This window comes from Natator depressus, chromosome 2 (assembly GCF_965152275.1).
Source record: "Natator depressus isolate rNatDep1 chromosome 2, rNatDep2.hap1, whole genome shotgun sequence".
NCBI classification, from domain to species: domain Eukaryota; kingdom Metazoa; phylum Chordata; order Testudines; family Cheloniidae; genus Natator; species Natator depressus.
In genome coordinates, this window is record NC_134235.1 from 43817034 (window position 1) to 43842023 (window position 24990).

The window sequence follows — 24990 nt, forward strand, 5'->3', positions numbered from 1 at the left end:
ATGCCATAATAATAATGCTTTAGGTCCTTTCTCCTAAGCATCAAAAAACAATGTTCACACATTAGTAAATGAAGAATTAGAATGCCACAGTGAGATAAGTAGAACTTTTCACAGATGGGAAACTGAGGCACAGAGCGGTTAAGTGACTTGTCTAAGAATGTGAGTGGTAGAGTCGGAAATAGATCTCTGATCTCAGCATTCCCACACAAAAAGGTATAACCGTTGCAATCTTATATCTTGATGGGTCAAAAGGTTTAGGTTTACAAACCATTGTGACATAGTTCATTTTGCTATAAGCTGCTCAAATGTTCACATTGATGGTGCTAATTTTCAGGAAGGTAAATTAGCATAATTAATGACCAGCCAAATTTGGGGGTAATACAGTATGTAATTAACATTAGAGAGTTCTGTTGTACCACCTGCCCCCGCATTTCATTGTTGCAATGTACGAACTGTACAGGAGGCTATTTTCCCCTTTGCTGCACTGAGCAGAAAGCAGCTTTCTTCATCAGAATAAGCCATTAGCTGTAATGGCATGTAGGTGTAATGGAATGTGCTCGAAACATCTGTGCTGAGAGCAGGGGAGAAATTGCCGCATGCAGGCCTAGGCCTTTAGGGAGCTGGATTAAGGATTGCTTCAGAGAACTTGAGATCTGGCTTGGGATGCAAAAAAGAGAAGAAAGGAAAATAACGCTAATAGATTTACGGATGTACTGCAGGGAGAACAAAGGATTTTTAATTTTTTTTTACTTTCCTTTATTGCTCTTATATTGCGTCTGTTCTCTGTTGGGCTTTCACTTATTGAGCTGATCTGGAAAAAAAATGTAGCTCACAATGCAGTTTAGCAAAAGAGATCCTAGCTATAGAAACCTGAAAATAGCTCGATTTTTGTCTTTGTTTGCTAATGAAGATTTAATAGAAACCTGCAGATAATTCTAACAATAAATATTCTTTATTCAACATTTGTCTGAATTATTTTTTTTCAAATAGTATCTTTGTTTCAAAATCATTTAAATCTAGATACATTTTTTAAAATCTGCATATAAGACATTTATTGCCTTGTGTTATCTGGATTGCTGTAGACTTCACCTGCTGCTGCTTCTGTTAATTTCCTTCAAGATTTCTTCTTAAATTAATTTCTGATTCAGTGTTTCTGAACTCCATTTGTTTGCACAAATTTATAATAACCAACGAAATATATACCCTGCTAAACAATAATAGAGATTGCAGAACCACTAGGCTGTGTTTGTCCTGGCTATTTATCCATCAAACTGTGAAGCATTTGAAATTTAATCTGTAAGATCTTGGGGAAGGGTTATAGGGTGGGAAAAACAATGTTTAAAAAGATGGTTTTGATGCCATGAAAAGAAAAGGGTTAAATGTTTGAAAAATCCATATAACAGAAAAGGGAATTAACATACTGCATGGGACAGATGTGGATGTATTGCAGAGAAAATGAGAAACAAACCTGCAAATATTGGGTGGTTTTATGATTAAGTAAATCTTACGCTTTCTAATTATAAATGACAACAAAGCACTGTGTTCGCTGATATCCATCTTCCTTATGAAATAAGAAGCTTTCTGAGCCAGTGCCAAAAATGCCTTGCAATGAAGTTTAAAATATGTAGGGAGGCAAAAATGTAATAAAAATGCAAAAGCTAATAATATTATGGTGACTGGCATTGTTTACAATGTAGAGCACCTGCTGTTTAAAAAAAAAAAAAGGAGAAGAAGAAGAAGAAAAAGTGAAATCATCAAACTGTTCCTAAATGGAAAATCTGGGCTGCCTGCCAATTACACAATGTGTTTCAGGTGCACTGTAAACAGGAACAATAAAAGGTACAGAGGAAAGAACCTGAAATGTTAAATCTCCGACATATGAGAATATTATTATGATTATGTTACTTGAAAGAAAATCTTGGAACATCCACATTTCTTCAACGTACAAATCAGTTTAAAATGTTTCCTCTGTATAAAGTTGTAAAAATCTAATTATCCCCTTTTTAAAAAAATCCTTGATTAAAATTAAAACAGAATGAGAGAGTGAGAGACTTCAAAAAGTCGACTAGGGACTTCCCTATTAGCCCTCTATTTTACATAAAAGGTGCTCAGATGCTACAGTGATGGGCACCAATACAAAACCTACTGTGATGTAATCCTGAGTTCTAGGAAGTCCAGCGCCCAACCCTGCTCAACATTGAACTTAGTGGGAGTTTTGTTATTGATTTAAACGGGAACAGGATCATCCCCCAGAGCAATATGCCTGGTCCTGAATTTTAGGGGATTGAATTTGATCTACTTACCCCGGTGTAAATGGTGACTGACATAGGACTGAAAGGGAATTCCTGGGCTTAAGAGGTTTAGATTTGCAAAGCTAGGTCCGAATCCTGCTCGCTTTCCTCAAGCAATTAGTTTCATTAAATAAATGGGACTACAGGCCAGACAAAGGAAAGCAAGATTTTACCTCCAATCCCGTGCTTTGTTGATTGGGTTATAGATGATAGTTACTGATCACCCTTAAACATGTCACATTTGCCTCTAGGAAATAATCAGAAAACCACATTATTTATTACAGGTATTCCCTTTATGTATAAGGAAGGCCAGTAATACCACAGTAATCACTTCCCCCCACCCCAATTTTTAACCCTCAAACAATGAGCCAAATTCTGTTTTTAATTCCTTTGTGTAAATCAGGAGTGATTCCAGTGAAGTCATTCCAATGATTTCAGATTTACGCCCATGTAGGTGAGATCTGAATCTTTTTCTTTGTATTACTGTTGCTTTATGATCAGATACTGGTAGATTTGCCATTGGCTTCAGTGGGGGCAGGATTAGTGAATTGAAAATGTAAAGCACTATATAAGTGAACATACTATTATAAATGCTTAACATACTGTAATGCTTTTAACATTGTTCTGATTGTTAGTTGTTTTCACTCTTGTGAGGTAAGCATCATTTTCTTGTTTTGTAGAAGGAGAAACTGAGGCAGAGATAGTTGCAGTAACTTAATCATGAAGATTTAAAATGTTTCCTTACCCTCCAGATTCCATCCTAAAATAATGAATTTTATAATTGTGTGATTAAATTGACAGTAGTCATCGGGGGGGGAAATGAGAGAGAAATAACTACCACAGATTTCTTCAACCTTTTAAAACATATTTTTGGAGCTTCAAGGGAACAAGGAAAATCTGCATACTCAAAGAATGTCCATGAATATCTGGGATGTTAGCGATTATTTTTCTTCTGAATCACAAAGTAAATGCCAGTGGATCTAAGACAGCACAGAGTGGTTCTATAAAGCATAAGGAAAATGGAAAAAGCAGCAGAAAATATATCTCACTAGTAGATGGGCATAGCAGATAACCTACAGTGTCTTTCATCTCTAACCTTATGGTTCTATAGGCTTGATTCTGCTCCTACTTGTGCTACTGAACTCTGTCAACTAGTATAGCGATGTGGGAACCAAACTGGAACCTATTGGTGAAATCCTGGCCTTATTGACATCAATGGCAAAATTCCCACTGACTTCAGTAGTGCCAGGACTTCACTCTATGACTTCACCCTGTTTAGGACAGACTCAAAGAAAGAAATTCATAAATTCCAAGGCCAGAAGGAACCATTGTGATAATCTACCCTGACCTCATGTATAACATAGACCATAAAAAGTCCCCAAAATATACCTCAATGTTCTGTATTCCTTCACCTGGAGCTGCTGTAGGAATAGGGCACCAGCTGGGATAATCCCTAGGCCAATGTGTTGTACAGTCCCTATAAAGACTTTGAAAAGAAAATCCTTATGGAAAACTCCTATAGAATGTATTAGCGATGAAACCAGTGGAATACAATAGCAATTACTCTAATAACCTGTAGAACTTAACAGGGAATTAAAATCTTTCTATCATTTAGTTGAACCATCAGATAGAACTCTCTATTAAATTACATAGGATTATTTGATGGTGTGAGTAATATTAACCATGAGTAAAGGTTACAAAATTGGACCTTAAGGACTTGAAGACATGTATTTCCTCTACACAAAAAGATCAGACTGGTATATAGATAACATGTATATCCAGATTTGTTATAAAACAAATTTTAAAGAAATAGTTTTGGAAAGGGTCATAAACCATCATTCTTCAGCGCATACCCTCCAGTTAATAGGATTGGGAAGAAACTGACCCTGTGAGTAGGTTATTCCCTAAAAACTTACTGCAGGGCTTCTTGGTCCTTCCTCTGCAGCAGCTGGTTCCAGCTACTGCTGGAGACAGGATACTGAACTAGATGGATGATTGGCCTGATCTAGTAGGGCAATTCCAATGTCCCCAGTGTTGAGAGGATTAAAGAAAAATATATAGATTATTCTGAGATCTTGCTCGGTCAGATTCTTGTCCCAATGAAGTCAGGCCCTAGGTCTTAATTTATTAACCTAAAAAATGTTTAGGCTGACATGGAAAACTACATTGGGACAGGCCAGGAAAGGGCTGCTGATCCACATTTACATAAATTGAGTGAGTGGCCCAGCACCCTGCAAAACTGGCAGAGAGGCACTTCAACCGCTACTCCAGGCAGTCTTAATACATACCCGTAAATTTGATACAATCTTATTTCTTTGTGGGTTTTGAAACATCATCCACAAAGTTGAGGTAAACAGATATTTTTTAAATCAGTGGTTAAAGCTTCCATTTCTTTACAAAGATTTAAGTGATGTGCGCAGGCACCAGACGAGTACTTGAACAACGAAGTTGCAAAGACCAGCTCAAGTCACAGCCCTGAGCAATTGATAACTAGTTCACAATCTCAGTGGCAAAACCTTTGTGCGGAGGTGCCAATATTCCTTACGTGTGCCTGTATTCATGGCAGGCAGATCATTTAACTTTATTCTGTAGAAACTACTCCATACCACTGTAGGAGGAACATGGAAACTGAATACTGCTTCAAAGAATAAGGGTGGCTTTATGTAGTTCTTCTTCTTTAACTAGGCACAAGGCACGATGGGGTGACCTGGGAGCTAGCGAGGATTGCCTGTGTGGAGAGCATTCCATTTCTTGCTGCAGGTGGTCTTTGCACTGTGTTCTGGAGGGTATCACTTGGGAACTCAGCTGCAACAACTGTGCCCTTTTTGATAGCCATTGTAAGGTGGCTGAGGAAAATGGGTCACCAACCATTTATAGATTCATAGAGTACCAGGCCAGAAGGGACCACTGTGATTATCTAATCTGACATTCTGAAAAACAGGCCCTCGAACTTCCCCAAAGTAATTCCTAGAGCATTTCTTTTAGAAAAAATCATATCTTGACGTAAAAATTGTCAATGTTCGAGAATCCACCACGACCCTTAGTAAGTTGTTCCAATGGTTATTTATTCTCGCTGTTAAAAATGTACACCTTATTTCCTGTCTGCATTTGTATAGCTTCAACTTATAGTCACTGGATAATGTTGTCTCTTTCTCTGCTAGATTGATGAGCCAAATCTTTGTTCCCTATGTAGGTACTTATAGCCTGTGATCAAGTCACACCTTAACCTTCTTTTTGTTAAGCTACATAGATTGAGCTTCTAGAGTCTATCACTATAAGGCAGGTTTTCTAGTCCTTTAATAATTCTTCTGGCTTTTCTGTGAATCCTCTCCAATTTTTCAACATCCTTCTTGAATTGTGGACTCCAGAACTGGATACCGTTTTCCAACAGCAGTTGCACCTGTGCCAGATACAGAGGTAAAATAACCTCTCTACTCCTAGTTGAGATTCCCTATTTATGTATTCAAGGGTTGCATTAGCCCTTTTTGCCAGAGTATCACACTGGGAACTCAGAATCAGCTGATTATCCCTTTCAACCTCCCAAATCTTTTTCAGAGTCACTGCTTCCCAGGATAGAATCCCGCATCCTATAACTAGGGCACGCATTTTTTGTTCCTAGATGTATACATTTACATTTAGTTATATTAAAACACAGAGTGTTTGCTTGCACCCAGTTTACCAAGCAATCTAGATCACTCTGTATTAGTGACCTGTCCTCTTCATTATTCTTTTGTGTCATCTGCAAACTTTATCAGTGATTTTATGTTTTCTTGTATTTTTTTGATAAAATACATCAATAAAGATGTGAAATAGTATTGTGCCAGGAACCGATCCCTGTAGAACCCCAGCTGAAACACATCTTCTTGATGATGATTCCCCATTTGCAATTACATTTTGAGACCCATCAGTTAGTCAGTTTTTAATCCATTTAATGTGTGCCATGTTCATTTTATATCATTCTAGGTTTTTTAATCAAAATCTTCTTCTATAAGTCAAACAATTTACCAGCAGTCTAAGTATATTACATCAATTCTATTACCTTTATCAACCAGATCTGTAATCTCACCAAAAAAAGATATCAAGTTAGTTTGACAGGATCTGTTTTCCATAAACCATAGTGGAAGACCAGGAGAATCACTTAAGGATCTTCAATCCCATTGATGAAAGGCAAAGCAAGATGCGGTCTTAATCTCTCACTCATGCTGATACAAATCAGGAGTGACTCCACTGAAGTCAATAGAGTTATGCTATTGTATTGTTGGTATGAGAGTGAAATCAGGTTCCTTTTCTGTACTTTGCTCCTTTGGAAAAGGTTCTAAGAAGGTAGTGGCAAAGAAACTCAGGAAGGAGCTAGAATCGTCACATTTGCTGGATCCCTAATAATTAGTTTTCAGGCCAAGGTGCAATATAGAGACTGCATTGTTCTTATTGGTTAATCTTCTAATGATGGGCAATGGTCAGGTGTCTAGTCTGATTCTTTTAGCACTATCAGAAACCACTGATACCATTGGCCATTACATTTTGCTGGCTCATCTGTGGACCATAGCAGGGATGAACAAGAATCACGCTTAAGTTGTTCCATTCTTTCCGCTTGGAGCTCATTCATCCATTCATAGGTGTCTCCCCTGGGAGATTCTGCAGGTTTCTTTTCTCTTACCTCTCTAGTTCAATGTGCATTTGAGGCTGCTAGAGTAGTTAAGCAAAGAGGTGATTTGTGCTGCAGGGCCATCAATATGTTGACATGAAGCTGTCTCTCCTTCTTATCAGGTCCCAACTTTATGTTGTCTTTGCAGTTTCTGGTTACAACAGGTATTTGGACAAGCGTGAAATAGTGTACATTCCATCCAGATTAAGCAGAGGGTGCTGCTGTTTGGTTGGTTGGGAGAATTATCTGGAGTTTGGTGATTGTGCCTCCCCGCAACTACTGAATGGGTTTACCCCACCTTATATCAGAGATCTTCAAGATCTGTTGCAATTGGTAGGTTTCAGTGGGCAAAAATGTTTTTCTCTCACTTGTACTACTTAAATTGTAGTTTCTTTAGGCCAGGGACCATCTTCTTGTTATGTTTTTTGTCAAGTACCTAGCACAATGAGCCCCAAACCCTGATTGCAATAATAAAGGTAATAACAACACAGATGTATGTGTGTGATTTGCAACCATTTCCCCAGATGTTGGATTTTGTTAGTTATCCAACACAACTAACTTATATGTAACCTTAGGAATGATTAAGAGATTTCAAGGCCAGAAAGAACCATTATGACCATCTCATTTGATCTCTGGAATAACACAGGCCAGAGAATTTTACCAAATGATTCCTGAATCGACCCCAAAATATCTTGTTGAACTACAACGTATCTTTTAGAAAGACATCCATTCCTGATTTGAAGACTTCACATCCCTAGGTAAGTTGTTCCAATGGTTAATTACCCTCATTATTAAACATTTGTTTCTAGTCATTGGTTCTTGTTATTTCTTTGTTGGCTAGATTAAAAAGGCCCCCATTGTAAGAAATCTCTGCCCATGTATGTGCTTACACACCATGCTCGAATCACTTCACCTTTTCTTTGATACGATGATTAAATTGAGCTTCTATAGTCTCTCGCTGTAAAACAGGTTTTCTAGGTCTTAAGTCCTTCTTGTGGCTCCTCTCTGAACCTTTTCTAGTTTGTCAACATCCTTTTGGAAGGGTAGACGTGAGAACTGGACACAGTATTTCAGTAAGAGTCTCACTAATGCTGTATACAATGGTTATACCACCTCTCTACTTCTACTCGATAATCCCCTGCTTATACAACCAAGGATCATACTTGCTCTGTTAGCCACCGCATTGCACTGAAAACTCAGGTTCATCTAGTTATCCACCATGATCCCTATTTCCTTTTCTAAATCATATTATGTTGCTGTTTTATGCTGCTGGCTACCAACTATCTGAGAGACAACCCCTCTCACCTTGGATCACGTTGTATTTGGGGTTATGTGATAGGTTCTTGCTCACAATCCCTGAATTTGAATGCCTAGGGACTGGTGGCAGGATGTTGTAAGTAGATGCCTTTAATTCTTCAACTCACTTCTCTCATTGGTCCAACGGAGCTTGAGTTTAACCTTCCAGGCCCCTTGGAAAACTCTTTTCTCTTCTCAGGATTTTGCTTGAGGTGTGCTGAGGGTAAAAGTTGTGCTTTAAACATACGTGAGTCTATTAACAATGTTATAATAATATTGTATTATCTAAGGCACTGATCTTATAGCTAGCCCCATGCAGGGTGACCCCCTGACTTCATAGTGTCTGCAGGTGGGCACAATGTTCCACCTGTTGTGGTTCTTTAAAAGATCAGGGCTTAAGTGTGGTCAATATTTTTAAAACAGAAAAATTCATAGGAAAAAAATATCCTTATGGATCTCCCGGGGGGCATAACCACATTTTACCAGTGTAACATGAACCCAGTTCCGTTTTACTGTACATATACAAACACCGCACTAGATTACAGCAAATAATAAGATATAATATTTTCCTTGTATTCCATATAATCATCTGCTGATAAAAATATTCATTTGATCTTTTAATATATATTTATTAGGTTTATTTGGTTCCCTTATTTTGTGGTTCTTGAAAGTCCAATTTTCAATACATTGCATTTCCTTGGAGCAAACATAGTAGTAGTGAGAATGCCAAAAAAATAATTATTTTAAGTCTTAAGATGGGGAACAGTTAATAATAGGGGTCTTTTTTTAAGTACTTAAGTCAGCATCGATTTTCTACATTGCAGCCAGTGAATCAAGCCTTATGTTAAACTTCTCCTGTAACTACAGGAGGTTTGAATAGAACCTAGTAATGGATAGAAGACACAAATTACCTTCAGCATTTTAGAGGCACAGGGAGGCTTTAAGCACTGGGGGATGAATGACTAATACATCCTGAGAAATCCTGTCTCAAAAATGAGCACAGGTTTTCTGGTAAAATGTAATGCTAAACAATATTCTTAGGAGCATAATGACATGAGGCACTGCTTGTACATGTCACTCCTGAAGGAAAACAATCACATTTTATGCATACATTCCAAATCAGACATAAAAAAAGAAAGCAGCATTTGCAAACAAAAAACCATTGGATTTATATGGCCCCTTCTTTCCCCATCCTACAACTGGTCTTTTCGTTAGTCCACTGAATAACCATTTGTCATAGGCTTTACTGTACCATGAAGTTATGATTAATATTATGGCTTGAGTATAGCGGGTTGAAAGACCACATTCATTTTCAAAGTCACGTTGCATTGATTAGAATTCACTGCAGGTTATTCAAATAACGATCCTCTCTTTTCCCAGGAGAATCTCTGTCTGATTTTTCTTTATCCTCATTAAAGATCCCAGGTGCAGACAAAGCTTTACATACTTCTAATTTGCATTATCCTTGGGAAGGAGGTAATTCACATGCCTTCAGTATATAGCACTTGTTTTTGTAGTTTGCTCTTTCCTATCTGTCTATTTAAATAAATCAAGAAATTTAGCCTTTATAAACCCCAGACAATAGAAAATGCCAAATTTTATTATGCTTAGTAATGAGCACATGTATTCTGATATATCAGTTATAATTCAGATAAAGTGAAATGATTTTTTTCTTCAGCTTTTCACTGTTTTGCTTAAAATACAATATCAGCTCTCACTCTAGGAGGGAGGGGGGAGATTAATTTTTTGAGCAAAATGATAGATGTTATATCAACCTATGACTGATCAAGAAACATCCCTCAGTAAACAGCCCACAATGAGCCAGCAGTCACTGGCTGGACTTTATATTCTGTTTGCTTGGTCTATATAGAACTCTGCAAAAGAGCATAAAAACCATAATCAACTGACGCAACATAACGGTATTACTAACCCCCCAAAGTGCAGGGTTTGCATAGATTCGCATTTCTGAGGCATAATGTTTGTGGGCCTATGAATTGTGACAAAATAGTCTTGGACTATTTTTATCTCGAGTTTTTGTGTAATGAGTTTAGCCTGAAGCAGACTGACAGCACTGTTGACATTTCATTGAGTTTCCATTTCTCAAGAGAGAGGAAATTTTAGCTAATTAAATAATGTTATAGTGTCTTAGAAACTACAAAGGCAGTGGGAAACCACACAGCAGTCATACTGTATATGTTAAGATCACTTGTGTATTCCTGAGGTTTTATGCAGAAATCGTTCATCTACAAATCTTAAAAGCAAACCATATATTAGGTAAGCGTTTGGTAGCGCAATCTTGATAAGTCGTTGAAAACAGGTTTATGTATATGTGAAATAAACCAAACAGGGAAAAAGCTATTGGAGAAATACTGAAGCAATCATTAGTTTTCTTCATTTCTCCATAAATGGCTAGATTGTGCTGCTCCCGCTTATGTGTGCACGTGGTAGGAGAGAGTGCAAGGAGCCTTCCTTCTTCCATCCTCTTGCACCCTTGTACAGGGGCCAGTCACACAGTATCTAAACAGCAGAGCTACGTCTCTCCCTAACCCCCCAAAGGAATAGAGAGGAATAATGTGAGGATGGGGCCCTGTCTGGGTGCAGGGAGGAGCACTTACTGCACCCATTTTAAGGCTGGTAGGGCTTTGTGGGAGTTCTTAGAAGGAATTCCAGTGGAAAATCCTAGGTCTCAGGGCAATGTGATTCCCTCTACAGCATCCCTCAACAAAACTTGGGTTGTATCTTTAAAACATAGTTTCGCTGGTGCAAAGAGATGGGCCCCAGGGCCAACAGTATGCTGGTGAGACCAAGCTGTGTGTCTCATTTTCCACAAACACATCTAGTACCTAAAAGGAGCACAGCACCTGGATGGAGACTAACTGGCTCAAACTATACCCAGGCTAAGGATAAAGTGATACTGGTCAGAAATGCTTCTAAGAACTAGCTAAGACAATCCCTTCACCTTACATGAAAGGCATTTGTTCCAGCCCTGGCCCTCCAACCCTTTTCCGTTAACAATAGTTCAAAGCCACAGTGTTCTTCTGGACTCCTAGGTAAGGCCCTCATCTTGCAATTGATTGTGCATGGGCAGACTGCTGCACCAGCACAGATCCCTATATGAATTGCAGAGCCTGAATTGCATGCTACAGACAGGTGGCATGGTGAGGAAAGGGGCCTTCTTCCCATGCACAGCTTCATGTTATCAGGAAAAGGAAAAGAGAAAAAGGGTAGAATCTCTATGCACCTTACTTTGCCGATCCAATTAACCTGTGCCGAGCTTAGATACTATGATAAGCGCTATAGAAAACTAATAAGATAGCCCAAAATAGGCAGGAATGAGGGAGCACTCCGACTGACTGATTAAGGCTCTATCTCGTGTGTGTATGGGACAACAGTCACAGGACTCCCGACTATTTACGCTTGATTTTTCCTTGGAAAAAATTAGTTATACTATTTGCTGTGCGCAATAGCACAATAAAGTGACTGCCTTGTTTTAAATAACTGCACTTCTCGGGTGTGGAGGCACCTAGCTTTCAGTCTCTTGTCTCTCTGAGCACCCAAGATATGTGATTATCTTGGTGGGTGTTACATTGATGGGTGCTATAGAAGTGTGTATGTATAATAATGCTCTCAAACTGCATGCCCTGTCAAGAAGAAAACAATATATTCTATATTAATTATTTTATTTCTTTATTATGGTGTCAGTATTTCTCTGATAAGCTACTATTTATATATCTTGTTTCATGACTCTTTAAGTGTCTAATGACATTATGGACTACAGTATAATAGCTAGGAAATAATGTCTTCTAACAAATGGGTGTACTTTTGGTTTTATTTTGAGACACAGGCTGCTATTTGCCAGTGATTTAAACTCTGGTGGCCGTTACAATTTGTCCTTCTGACTTTGGAGTTTATAATAATAAGGAGATTTCTGTATTTGCAGAACACCTTTCATCCCAGAGCCTCGAAGCACTTTAAAAATGTTAATTTGGTGTCACTATCCCCCAGTGGTGGTGATTCACCCATCAAGCTCGCAGTGAAGAGTGAGTCTGAAATTGTCCCTCTGAATCGGATCCCAGCTGGTGGTTCAATACTCCAAACGCAGGAGCCAGCAGCACTGCTGAGACTCATGGTAATCTTCAGAGTGAGACGATCACTGTGTCATTATCTCACTCTGAATGGACTTTGGATCTTTTTCTGTATAAGGCTACAAGCTGAGGCTTCAGCTCTACAGAGACAGAGGGGCAAGCACAAGAGCATACCCCCCAAAATCTTTATTTTCCCATTAAGCCTCAGGAAGTCTGAGAGATTTTATTGACCTTAATTAAGCCTTCCCTAGAATCATGAGGTCGGTGGGCTTGGTGGGCTTTTGTTTTTTAAAAACCAAACTTGCTTGCCAGGCGAGTTTTCCCAAGCTCTCGTTTTATTTAGTTTCCAGCAGGGGATCTTGTTTCAAGGGATATGATCAAAGTAAAGGACATTTCTTCTGGGACTTATTTTACATAGATTAGATCTCATTATGCAACTTGCTTTTTAGTCTATATTCTTTTTATAAGCTTCTGGCTATATGAATGAATTTTACATAGTAAAGTGTGAATTTATTATAATGAATACACTTTCTGAGTGAAAGGGAGGCAAAATACAGCACAGTGTAATACTTTTAAGCTTCCTTATCAACAATAAATTTCAGCATTGCAGCTGTTTAATCTTATCTCAAACAAGGTTGCTGCACACTGATTTCCATGCAAATTTTTGCCAGCCTTTTATTTCAGTTTTAAATTTTAAACAACTTATTTGGTAGAAATGTTGTCTTATTTTACATATCCTTCCTTTGTGTGTATTTTTCATCTTTATTTCAAAGAGATGTATAATTTATTTATTTTTTTTAGACCTGCTCTCTAGTCAATTACTATAAGTTAACACATCTAGATTCTCAGGAATAATGGAAATTCAGAATCATCTCCAGAAGTTTATGTTGAGGACGAGACTGGGTCTTAGTCTCTGGGTGTTGGACAATTTCTAATGGCACTATCAAATTGCAGTACTTATGAGTCAACACAGAACAGAAGCTCAGTGTACACAGAAATTTCTTTCCAATATTGCTGAGCTTTAGGGACAGTCAGAGGTGAGGTTCCTTAGTAAAAGCTCACTTCTGTGAGCATAAAAATAAGCACAAAATGTTGAAGTACATACTGCTGTACAGCTCAATTTTTAGATCAGTCTAAAATTCAACTTAAGCTTAAGTTGAATTAAAACATGAAAAGCAAATACACGGTCACCCAGTATTTATTTAAATAACTTGATTTCACGTACTGCTTTTTATTGAGTGTGCTTATTATTCAATAATGTCCACTGGGATTAGAATTCTAGAGAGTGGATGAAAAATTAATTTTAAACTGGAAAAGTTGTGTGGCTGTTGTAGTCAGTAGAGTTTTAAGTTAAACTGCTTGACCGGGTTTCCTCCACTACTACAGAGGAAAGGGTGTTCTCAAGACTAAATTCTGCTCTCACTTCAGTTGCTCCGGATGGAATTATTTACGCCGTTGTAATGAGTTTTGCTCTTCACTCTTCAGGTGAGACAGTGTTGGCTAACTTCTCCCCTCACTTACTCCTGTGCAACCCACAGAAATTAGTGACTGAGATTGAAAAGGTGTTAATGATCTCAGACTATGACCCCGAGGATGTAGTGTGAAATTCGCTAGCGCGCAAAGATTCACTCCATCTCAGCTGGCGGTCAGAGGACCGTTGAGGGCAGAGCAGAGCAGGCCAAGAAAGGAGCTAGGGGATCTGCACTTATACAGATCTAATAGTCAAGAACCTTTGCACTGAGGGGGTGGGATTCTCACAAGCACTCAGCACTGGCCTAACTCTGCCCCTGCTGAAGCCAGTTGGAATTACGTCAATGAGTGCATTTGAAAATCCCACGCAGAGTTTATATGGCTCTGGCCACTATAGCAAGGATCTGCTCTGCAGATACGTGCCCTGCCTGTAGGTTAGGGGGCATCTGTTACTTCTTCCCAAACCCTGTTTAATGCCTTTCATAAAGCCCACTTATTACTCTTGAGAGGGAAGGGGATGAATTTCATATTAATTTATAATCCTATTTACAGTCCAAAAGATACCTTGTTCTGCAGCCTTTTTATATTTTTTCCCAGTATGTGGTTCAGAAGTTTGTAAATGTTTATCAAAAGATAAGGGGGATTCTTAGGAAGGGAACATTTGTCAATTAAATGGTTAAACAAGACTTGGGGTTGGGGAATTCTGATCAATGCAAGTCAAATTTTCAGTGCAAGTGGTTGAATCATCTTCAGAACTCTGATCGTAATTAAACCACAAGAAGGCTGTTATGATTAAACATGGAAGCTGGAAATATGTGAACCATAACAAAGGATCTGAATTAACTTCAAGCTTTGCACAGAATGCAGTTTCAGATTTTTGATCTTTAGCGTAAAAAGCTTTTTCTTCTCTTTTGGAGACTTTCTCCCACATTCAGTTGAGTTTCTTTTAAGGCTTTGTTCATAACCAACATCATACACACAACTGTTAGCTGGCTTTCTTAATTTGTATATATGTCGTAGGTCCAGTTTCCAAATAATTTTCTTTTTCTTTTTTAATAAGAATATATCATTTTAATGGAGATTTTAATAGTCTTCCACAGCTATCCTACTATACCTATAAGTAAATATTTCTCCAAATGCCTTCCTGTCATCTGTATAATCCATAAACTGTGTTGATATAGTACAATAAATTTCTAAAATCTATATTCTTTATCGTGTTCTAATTACTTATTACCATAATAATTTCTGTTTCTGTCTTTCTAATTAGACTTTGTAGCTTTTAAAGAATACCACTCAGGATATATATTTTTCGGTTGGTGTAATTTAATCCTAAAATTTTTTACTTGAAACACACACATTCATACCAAGGGCTGAGTTCTGTCTTTATCTAGGCAAATTCCAATTTAAATCAATGGTAAAAATTGTAGGGTTGAACCCCAAATTGTATCAACAAGCATTAGAAATAACATTTCTAAAGCACAAACGCTAGAGATGGTCCCAAAATAAATTCCTGGAACACCTTAGGGAAGATCAGGATTACATCTGGATCTGTATCAGAATTTTGTGGCTGTTTCTCCTTTCATGGGCAAAATCAAAGCCTCAGATCCCAACATCTCCAAATAATGAGAGAGATTAATCCAGACTGGGACTTTGATGTTCATGTCCAACTCTATTAACAACAATGCCATAGAAACCTTGGAAGGCATCCTGTTATCTGAGAACTATATGCTTAATGTATTATGTCTTCAACTCTGCTTTGCACTTAAGGCTCCTCCTTCCAGCTAGAAATAGAATGCAGTGATGTTAACTGTAGATTTATATTTAGGCTCTGAGTATCATCACTGGTTGAGGCCGTGCCATTCAATCCTTGTAGCCTTTCATTGGGCTCAACCCTGCAGCACTTACTCAGGGAAAACTTCCACTGACTTTAATGGGAGTTTTGCCTGCAAGCTCCTGGAGGACACAGGAAATCATAGTCAAGAAACAAAAAACAAACAAAAAAATTTTCACTGTGCTATACTGCAACAGAAAACATAACAAGGGGTAAAATAATTGTAGGTAGTATTTATAGCTTTTCTGTTAAGTATGAAAGAAAAGGCAGCAGTTAATGATGAAGAGAATGGCTTCATCAAAGGGATACAGTAGATGTTTTCTTTTTTTCAAAATTTTAATGAATAAATGACATTCCCATTCATTAAAATTAAAATGTACATAAGTAGTATTTATCTGCAGATAATTACCTAGTATGCAATGTTTCCATCCTGTAGATCCTGAAACAATGGTCCTGATTTGTAGCAGATCTTCAATCATTATCAGGGCTGCTTACCTTTTAACAAATGAGGACCAGATCCTGCTCCAATGAGGTCAGTTACAAAACTCCTATTGCCGTCCTTGGGAGCAGGATTGGGTCCTTGATCCATATCACAAATGTATATTCTCAGTTAGCAGATCTAGAGGTAACAGTGGTTGATGTCATATCAGATGCACGTGGTCAAGTTTCAGCTAATAGCTAACCCCATATTTGGGGCTACGTATAAGCATGTTTTTAGTTCAGTATGTATTGTTTTACAAATTCAGAACAGCTTCTTAGCCATTTAATTATCAGATATTACAGTGATCCTAATTTTGAACAGTATTGTGTGCTAATTATTTTGGTTTCTGCTGAAAAGCAGTTTCTCAATTTCAAAATCTTCAAATAAATCTCATTTACATTTTCTATGTTTTCAATTATTTTATTTTTTGTTTAGTTTTTTGACAAATGATTATAAAATAGTCCATGTCACTTATGTATTTCACAGTGCTGGTTTAAGGAAAGTTTTCCTTTTAAATGCATACAACACATGAATGCAGAACTAGGGGCTTGATCCTGCCAACACTGACATATGAGTGGTCCTTACTCATGCAGTTGCCCATGAGTGAAGTCAATGAACTTCCTGAAGACAGGACTACTCATGCAAGTAAGAATTTGTAGGACTGCACCCTTACAATGAACCATACTGACTAGGTTTTTTTCTCATGCCAGTTTTACAGTGTAACTAACTTTAACAGAGTAACTCTTGATTTACACCAGTGTAAGGAAATGGAAAATCAGGCTCCATTTAGAAAAGGCTCACCTTTAAAAATAATAACAATAATGGGCTCAAACTCCTTCAGTTACAATTCAAGATCCATAAGAAGTTCAAATATATACTCATTTCTTTTGAGATTTTAAAATCAGCAATTGCATTTATACAAGTCCATATTAGAAGCTGATTCCTGATTGACTCCACATCAGGGGCCTGAGACTACCAAGGGCTGAGACCATCCTTTGAGGTGTGGAAGGCTCTTACTTCTATTGACTTTCCCGGTAGATAAAGGTGCTCAAAGCCTCACAGGATAAGCCCAGAGAAACTTGAGGAAAGTGTTACTCCATCTTGGGTATGGAATAACTTGTGTGGGGAAAATAGGTTTCAGTTCGGTGATTTTCAGATGGCACAAAATCTTCTATCTTGTTCTGCAGACCCCCACTTATGGCCAAACCCATGCTCCCTTTGGGAGCTTCACCATTTGAAATAGAATACATACAGAACTGATCCATAAACATATTTTTGGGACTGTGGAAGAATCATGAAGAACATCAATTTGATGTTCCAGACCACAAGAGAGTTTACTCGCCTCACTTTTGAGTGAAAAGCATATGTGTATCTAAGTACAGGATTTCACCCCAGCAGTGTATGTGGAAGAAAACTAGCATTTCCTAAAGAGCACATTGGGCTGATTATCATTGTAAAATTATTTATTTTAATAACATTTTGATTTTTTTAATTGAATTTCATTTACTTGTTAAATTAAAAACACCCTGACTCTCCAACACCATTTCTTTGACAAATCTACCCCTTCTAGTTCATTTAACATGAAATAACGGATTTGTGTTGATGGTGCTTTTGTTCTTGATAGTGAGAGAACTTTTTACTGAAAAATTACCTACTCACCCTTAAGCAATCACTAACATTCCAGTTCCTGAATATAAAAAGGAAGAAAGAGCAGATGGAGGCAAAGAAAAATTGTATTAATAATACATAACAAAGTGCTGCCTACAAATGATATTTCAATAGAAAAAAAATAGGAAAACTACAGTTTTCGTTGGGGCTTAATGTATTTTATCCCTCTCTAATGCTTCCATCTTCAAGCCAGTTCTCTTTTATTGACATGACAACACAAATTGCAGAAGTAAATTGAATCACGGACTTGGAATGTAAAAATCAATGAGAAATAATTTTGTAGCACTAAAGTGAATAGTGTAATGCTAGGTATTCATTTAATTAACCATGAGCCTTTCCACATAATGCACAATCATTGCCAGCTTTTCAGCTCATAGTTATTCCAGGAATAATGAGTTTGGGATTCATCTTTAGAAAACCTGCATTAATATTTGAAAGCATTTAAATCCATTAGTGGGTCATCTGAACACTGCAGGTCACTTTTACATTGCTAATTGAAACAATAGTAATGGGTTATAATCTACTATCTAATAATGCCTGAAGTGTTTTACCGCTTTTATATCTGCAGATTCCAGGAAATATGTAAATTTGTTGCTGAACTGTTATAAAATATGGAAATTTAAACTGCAGTCATGAAACTATATATTTTTTAAAAACATAGCATTAATAAACTGAAGAGTTTACACTATATTTTGATGTCAGGATAAATTCCTTTCTATAGACCTTCTAGTGTTCATTGCTTCTGCGCTGCAGGCTCAACATCTGGCATTCACATTTTCCACATTGCCATTAGGAGAAAGTGAATATCATTATACCAGTGAGTAAACAATCATGTCATTGTTTCCATATGCAAGCTATACATTGACTCAGGCTGCTGCGTTCTGACAGCTTTTTTTTACTACTTCTTCTTCCACGAATTTATGCAAGCATTTTGCTTTTCATGGATTTTCTTTAATACCCCAACATTTCTGCTGCATGTAAAAGCAACCATGCCAAACGGAAATGTGAATTTAGTGTGCATGGGCTTGGTGATTATTTTTTTAATAAAAAGGTACTGAAAGGTAAAGTTGCTTTACAAATCCTGTTGATAATTGAAGAGAGCACAAATTGATACTGAAACCATCATTTTTGTTTTTAATTCAACATTCATCTCATGTATTTACCTGCATCGTCATAGGCTTAATTACAGTCTGATTATTGCAAAAATCCAGAAATTATATATGGGTGAATTGTTTTGCCATAGTGTATTGCATGTATGCATGGGTATGCACATGCATTGTGTGTGCGAATTTGTGTAAATAATTTACGTTGTTGATAAAATATGGATAATACGTTTCAGAGAAAACTAGAGCTCACTGCACTCACCTACCGCCCCTCCCAGATATGAAAATTAATTCATTATTTGAGTGGTGGAAAAGAGTAGGAAAAAATTTCTTACACATTTGGGGGATCGTTCAAACACAAGCCACTTCCACATATTGGAACAAATTCTGCACTCTGATAGCTATACACATTTCCCACTAGCTAGTTGCATATGCACATCTGAAGACAGAAATGCAAACACTGGGGCAAAGGCTGGTAAGTATTCTTGAAAAAGCTCATTCTTGGAGGAACAAAAAACAATCTTTACTACTGATCTTATGGTGGTGTGAAATATGATCTGATGACAATGCAAAGCATTCCAGAACATTTTGATTCATCTTCCACAGTGAAGTGCATAGAAAGTGTTGGGTAGATTCTAATATAAATGACCAGTGTTGTCTCACAAAGGTTCTAATAATTTAATTTGTATGTTTTTTAAACAATAGAGAAGTATCAGAATTTTCAGCTACTGTCACATGAATAGCCCCTCCTCGCTCAGTGCCTCCCTTGACAAGCTAGTAGAGAGGCAGAATGTATATTTTTTATCTCCAACTGATTGATATGCCTGCAAACAGCTCTGGGAAAAGAGTGTTACCATACAGAATTAATGGGGACAGTGGAGCCTATTGGACTGACGACTTCCCCAACTAGGGTGACCAGGCAGCAAATGTGAAAAATCGGGACAGCGTGGGGGGGTAATAGGAGCCTATATAAGAAAAAGACCCAAAAATCAGGACTGTCCCTATAAAAGCGGGGCATCTGGTCACCCTATCCCCAACCCAAATAAGACATCCCCATGAAAGGGGCCAGTCAGGGGTGTGGAGCTAGACCCACAATTTGGGAGGTCTACTCTCTCCACAATGGCAATATTGGTAGAGGCCTGGATCAGCAGTGGTCCACCATCCAGGGACTGTGTGAAACTGAGGTTGGCAGGTCAGTTGTAGAAAAGGCAGCTCAAATGCAGTCACAATTTGGGTTGCAAATATATAACTATCAACAGCCCATGAGGGGTTCTAAATTAGAAACTCTGAGCAGCTTTGTAGACGCATGTTCAGTCCCAACTCTGGTTGCCATACTCCAGAAAGGGGTGCTGCATGGCCAGGGTCTTTAAAGATGTAGCACAAGGACACAGAATCTAAGAGATCTGGATTTCTCCTCCTGTACACATTCAGATTAGATTGGTTGTGTGTGTTTGTTTTCTTTAAACCCAGACAGATATCCATCTGGCTCCCATTGGAACCTTGCAGTGGCGTTTCTGTAACTAGTTACTAGTAACAACCAACTCCCAGGTGGGGAAGCATTGGAGAGCAGAGGGAGGCTCCAGGAATAAGTCTGCTCAGGCGGTCAGGGATCTCCTTGACTTTCCTAGAGTTGCAACACATCCTCGGCTCCCCAGTATTGTTTTGGTCCTTGCATACAGCCTCAACTTTTCTTCAGAATAGGTCAGCCCTGTGCTCAGTCCACAAGCTGTCCATGCCATTCTAGGCCTAAGGTGCTGTATTGTCGCTTGTCTAAATAGGGTCCTTCCGTAACACTCCTCCCTGGGTGAGTCACCAGGACCCAGAGTCTGGAACATGGCAACTAGTAATAAATATATGTAGGTTTTCCAGTTTGTGTTATTTTGTTTTCTGATTTCCAGTATTTAGTTTGACAAATTATAGCTCATCTATATAAGTAAAAGCTGAGTGCTACTGGTGTTTAAAAAAAGCTTTTCTTTGAAATATATAAAACATTGTCCCTATTCAAAGCCCTGCCCTCTTGGGAAGGAGCTCCTTGTAAGAGGAGTATTTTCAGCCCCTTCTCAATTTTTTGCTTGTTTGGGGTTTTATTTAACATTGGAAACCCTAAATAGATGACTGTTCTGGGTAATATGGTTTTATGCTCTTGGCAAGCATGCAAAAGAGCACTTATTAAACAAACAGTTTTTATTGTTTTCAAAAAGCTTTAAGAAAGCCTTTTTTCCTCTTCTTTTTTTCTTGGAAAGAATGAGATCTGTAATTTCATGGTGCAGAAATATTGCTTGAATTTAACCAGAGTTTTTATACTTGAAAATGTGCAGCCTGGAGAGCTAAAGAGATTGGTAATGGAGTGCAGAACCTTTCCTCTCTAGGTCATAGGTTCAAATGCAGATCAGGTCAGTTACTGCCACCTGTTGGCTGTTTGGTCTTTACGAAATGATCGGATGGTCTTAGTGGACAGGTGTCCACATCAAAAAGACAATCATTGGTGGTAGTCTCAGCAGAGTAGCAACAGTTTGGACATGGAGAATGGTCTCATCTCTCAAGCCTACAATGGTTTTCTGTATATCAGGATGGGGGAGGTTCTGTGGATAAATATTATGGCCAAATGCTGCAGTCCTTTCTCAGGCAAAATTCCTACTGGCGTGAGTTTTGTTTAGCGGTGGCAGGGTTTGTCCCATAATGAAGACTTTAATTTGCAGCAATGTCAATATGGCACCTTTTCAAAGTTATTACAAAAATCCCTACCTTGCATCGGATGGTTTCTTCTTGCCTTGTAGGCTTGGAAGCTGACAGGATTCATGGAACGCTCACGTGACACTGAAGTGATGCAAGAAGGAGATGCCTTGCCAGATAGTAATCCACATGGGGCGTTTGGGTATCTGTGGCAGTCTCAGAGGAGATATGCACCCTGCTCTTTGAGAACGAAATAGATAGCTGAGGCTAAATAGAACCACACTAGCAACCCACAGGGTAGCATATCCCTGCAGAGGCATTTTCCCTTGGTAAAATTTCCAAGAGACTCTGTAGTTCAGCTGTTCAATATACTGGCCAAAATCTCAGAAACCCTGGAACCAATTTATTCCATCTGGAAATTAGTTTCAGCTTTTGTTGCTTTCGAATTTTGTCCAAAGCAGATTCAAGTTCCAAAGGGAGGTCTCTAGTGCTGTGTCCTCTGGGATTTTCTGTATTTCCAGAATGTATTCATTAAAGAGGTTTGACAATTATATATATACACACAGAGATACTACATTCATATACATAAATACATATATATTATATATAATTATATATATTATAAATATATAAAAAAATTCTAAGGGAAAGGCTTTCTCTTCCCTTCTCCATTCATTTTCTGTACAATGGGTTTTTCCAGGGAAAAATCTTTTTAGGTACACGTTAAATATCAGCACCTGATACGGAGCTAAACTCCTCTCTTACTTGGTTTGTATTTGTACCTGCTTCCTCTCGGTATCAGGTAGTTGTTTTGTTGAGGTGGCAGCTGAACAACCTGTTTAACACTTCGCCATTTACAAATAGTCAGAAAAAAGAAGAGAAGCTGACGGAGATGTATCCAGCATATATGTTTAAAACAAGCTATGTATGTTGGTTGCCAAAGCAGTGAATATTCCTAGATAAGTTCTGAACAGCTGCTTCTGATTTGATGTTTTGATTTAAATTATTTTAAATATGTTTTACCTGAAAATGGTTTGCTTTAAAGGGTGAAGGCTGGTGGAGATTTTATCTGGAGAGTGACAGCACTTCATCAGCAGAGCAGTGCTGTGCTCTCAGGAAATCCGCCATCTGCTTGCTTCTCCACTTTTAAGGAAGAGCAAATCTAAAATCAAACAGTAATGAGAGCAAACACACATGAACAATTCTAATGGCTTTCACATGCAATGTGTTTCTACACACAACTCGCCAGTTTTCAGTGTAAGTCACACTGCCATCCTGGTAACCAAGGGGAATCTGCTAGTAGTTTTCCATCTTTTTCCAGCATAATCTGAAGTTTATGAATTAAACTGACAAATTCAGAGCAAGGAAATTGTGAATGAAGTCTGTCATTCTGGGCTGTGTTGCTCATTACCCAGGCATAACTATTAATAAGACTTATGCATGCATAGAGCATTGCACAATGTTGCAAACACTCACGTGCGTGCTTAAATGTATGCGTGTGGAAAGTCTGCTGACTTCAGTGGAGCTATTCACAGGTATGAAGTGAAGCACACATGTAAGTGCTTGTACAATCTGACCTTTTGTTACTGGGTACCAGGGTAGCCTTTGTTCCTGATCCTGCAATAAACTCCGCATAGGCAGATCACCTGTGCCTGCACAGTCCTGTTGACTTCAATGGGCCTTCACATTAGTACAGGGGGCTGCCCATGTGTGACACCTTGCAGGATCAGAGCCTATGGTGGCCTGCCTTGTGGTCCCATCCACCTGCAACACCTGGCCACAGCAGAGCATGATATATTGTATTAGGGCTGTATATTACAGAGCTCCATGCAAACAGCTGAAGGAATTTGCACACGTAGCTGTGGGGATGAATTTCACCTGTATGCCTCCACCCCATACATTTTACTCATGCTTTATGACAGTGAATTGACATTCATTCAAAGGACCTGCAAAATTCTACTAAAATAGGCACCGACCTAAAATCAACAAAATAGGCACCGACTAAAAAGGAAGGTCTCAACATACTTTTAACATGCCCTCTTTAAATAAAAAACAGAGCCAAACCAATTTCAGACACATTTAAAATGGGAAGAAAGAAAGGAAAATTGCTATTAGGCTGAGAACTTTCATGCCATATTCCAAAATTTTATGAATTTAATGAATTTATTAACTGAATTTTATGGCCCGATTAAAAAGGAGGCATATAATGGCAATACTACTACCAAAGGCCATTAGTAAAGATAGCCACTGCCAAAGCTTATATTCAGTTTGATACCTGTCTGCTAATGGACAAAACATTCATTAGCACACTCAGGCTCATACTGGCTCCTGCACAGTGGTGCACTGCTAGCTTTGTGTGTCTCCAGTTGTCTTTCCTCTCATGTTTTCTCCATCACTAAACTGCAAGCTATTCAATGATTTCTGGCATCTCCATTAAATTGTGGGAAACATGGAAATGATTAACTTTTGAACCACTAAACTAAAAACATTCTCTTGTACATTCTGAAAATGAAACGGGTCATGTACTAGCCAGGCTCCTCTGATGGAATTCAGAAAAGGTGAGGGGCGGGCGGTAGAGAGGAGAAAAAGAGAGACTGGACTGATCGGCTGAGATTTGGGTTGTTGTCATTATATAACAAAAGGATCATCCTTTCTGATTGCTCTTTTCCTAGTAAACAACCTCCAAGTGAATTCATTAAATATTAAAGGACCCTGATATCTATTAATGTTATCGGACACATGAAATATGCCTGATGGATTTATTCTGCTGTAAAGGAACCATAGCCTGGTGTCCCTCGGGCTTGTGCTCCAGCTGTTTAAACTATAATTCCATCACTTGCAGGAATGGTTGAGGCTGACCTCTATGAAATGTATTCGTTGCTGTTCAGCCTGTGAATTGTAAATGAAACCTTTTGTAATAATGTTAAAATATGCATGCAGAGGAATTAAAGCATCAGAGGTCAGCAGCAAAGGATCTCAGTGGGGTCGCTGTAGGCTCAGAGCAGCTGGCAGATGCACTCCAACAAAAATTATACCTAGAGATTGTTTATTGGATTCGGGACGTGCATGACTGGGCTTGATGGATCTACCACTCTGTCTATATGAATCTTAATCAATTTCAGATTCTCGCTTTCATTCCAATATTGGTGGTTTTGAGCTATTTGCTTTCTGGAAGAACTAAGTTTCTAGTTGCCTTGTCCTTGTTCAGTGCTAAGTCCCTTTACTGCCGTACATGGGATCATTAAAATATGGTCCCACATTTTATGTCTAAACTCTCCCCATATTGATTTTTTTTGTCTGTGTTTGCCAGTAATTTACCCAAGTGAACACTACACTCATGAACATGGAGAAAGGGGAATGTACATGCTATATACGAGAGCAAGGGTTGTCCTAACTATGCAGGTGGCTCTTATATTATCCATGATAGTTTGCTGCCATGACATCAAT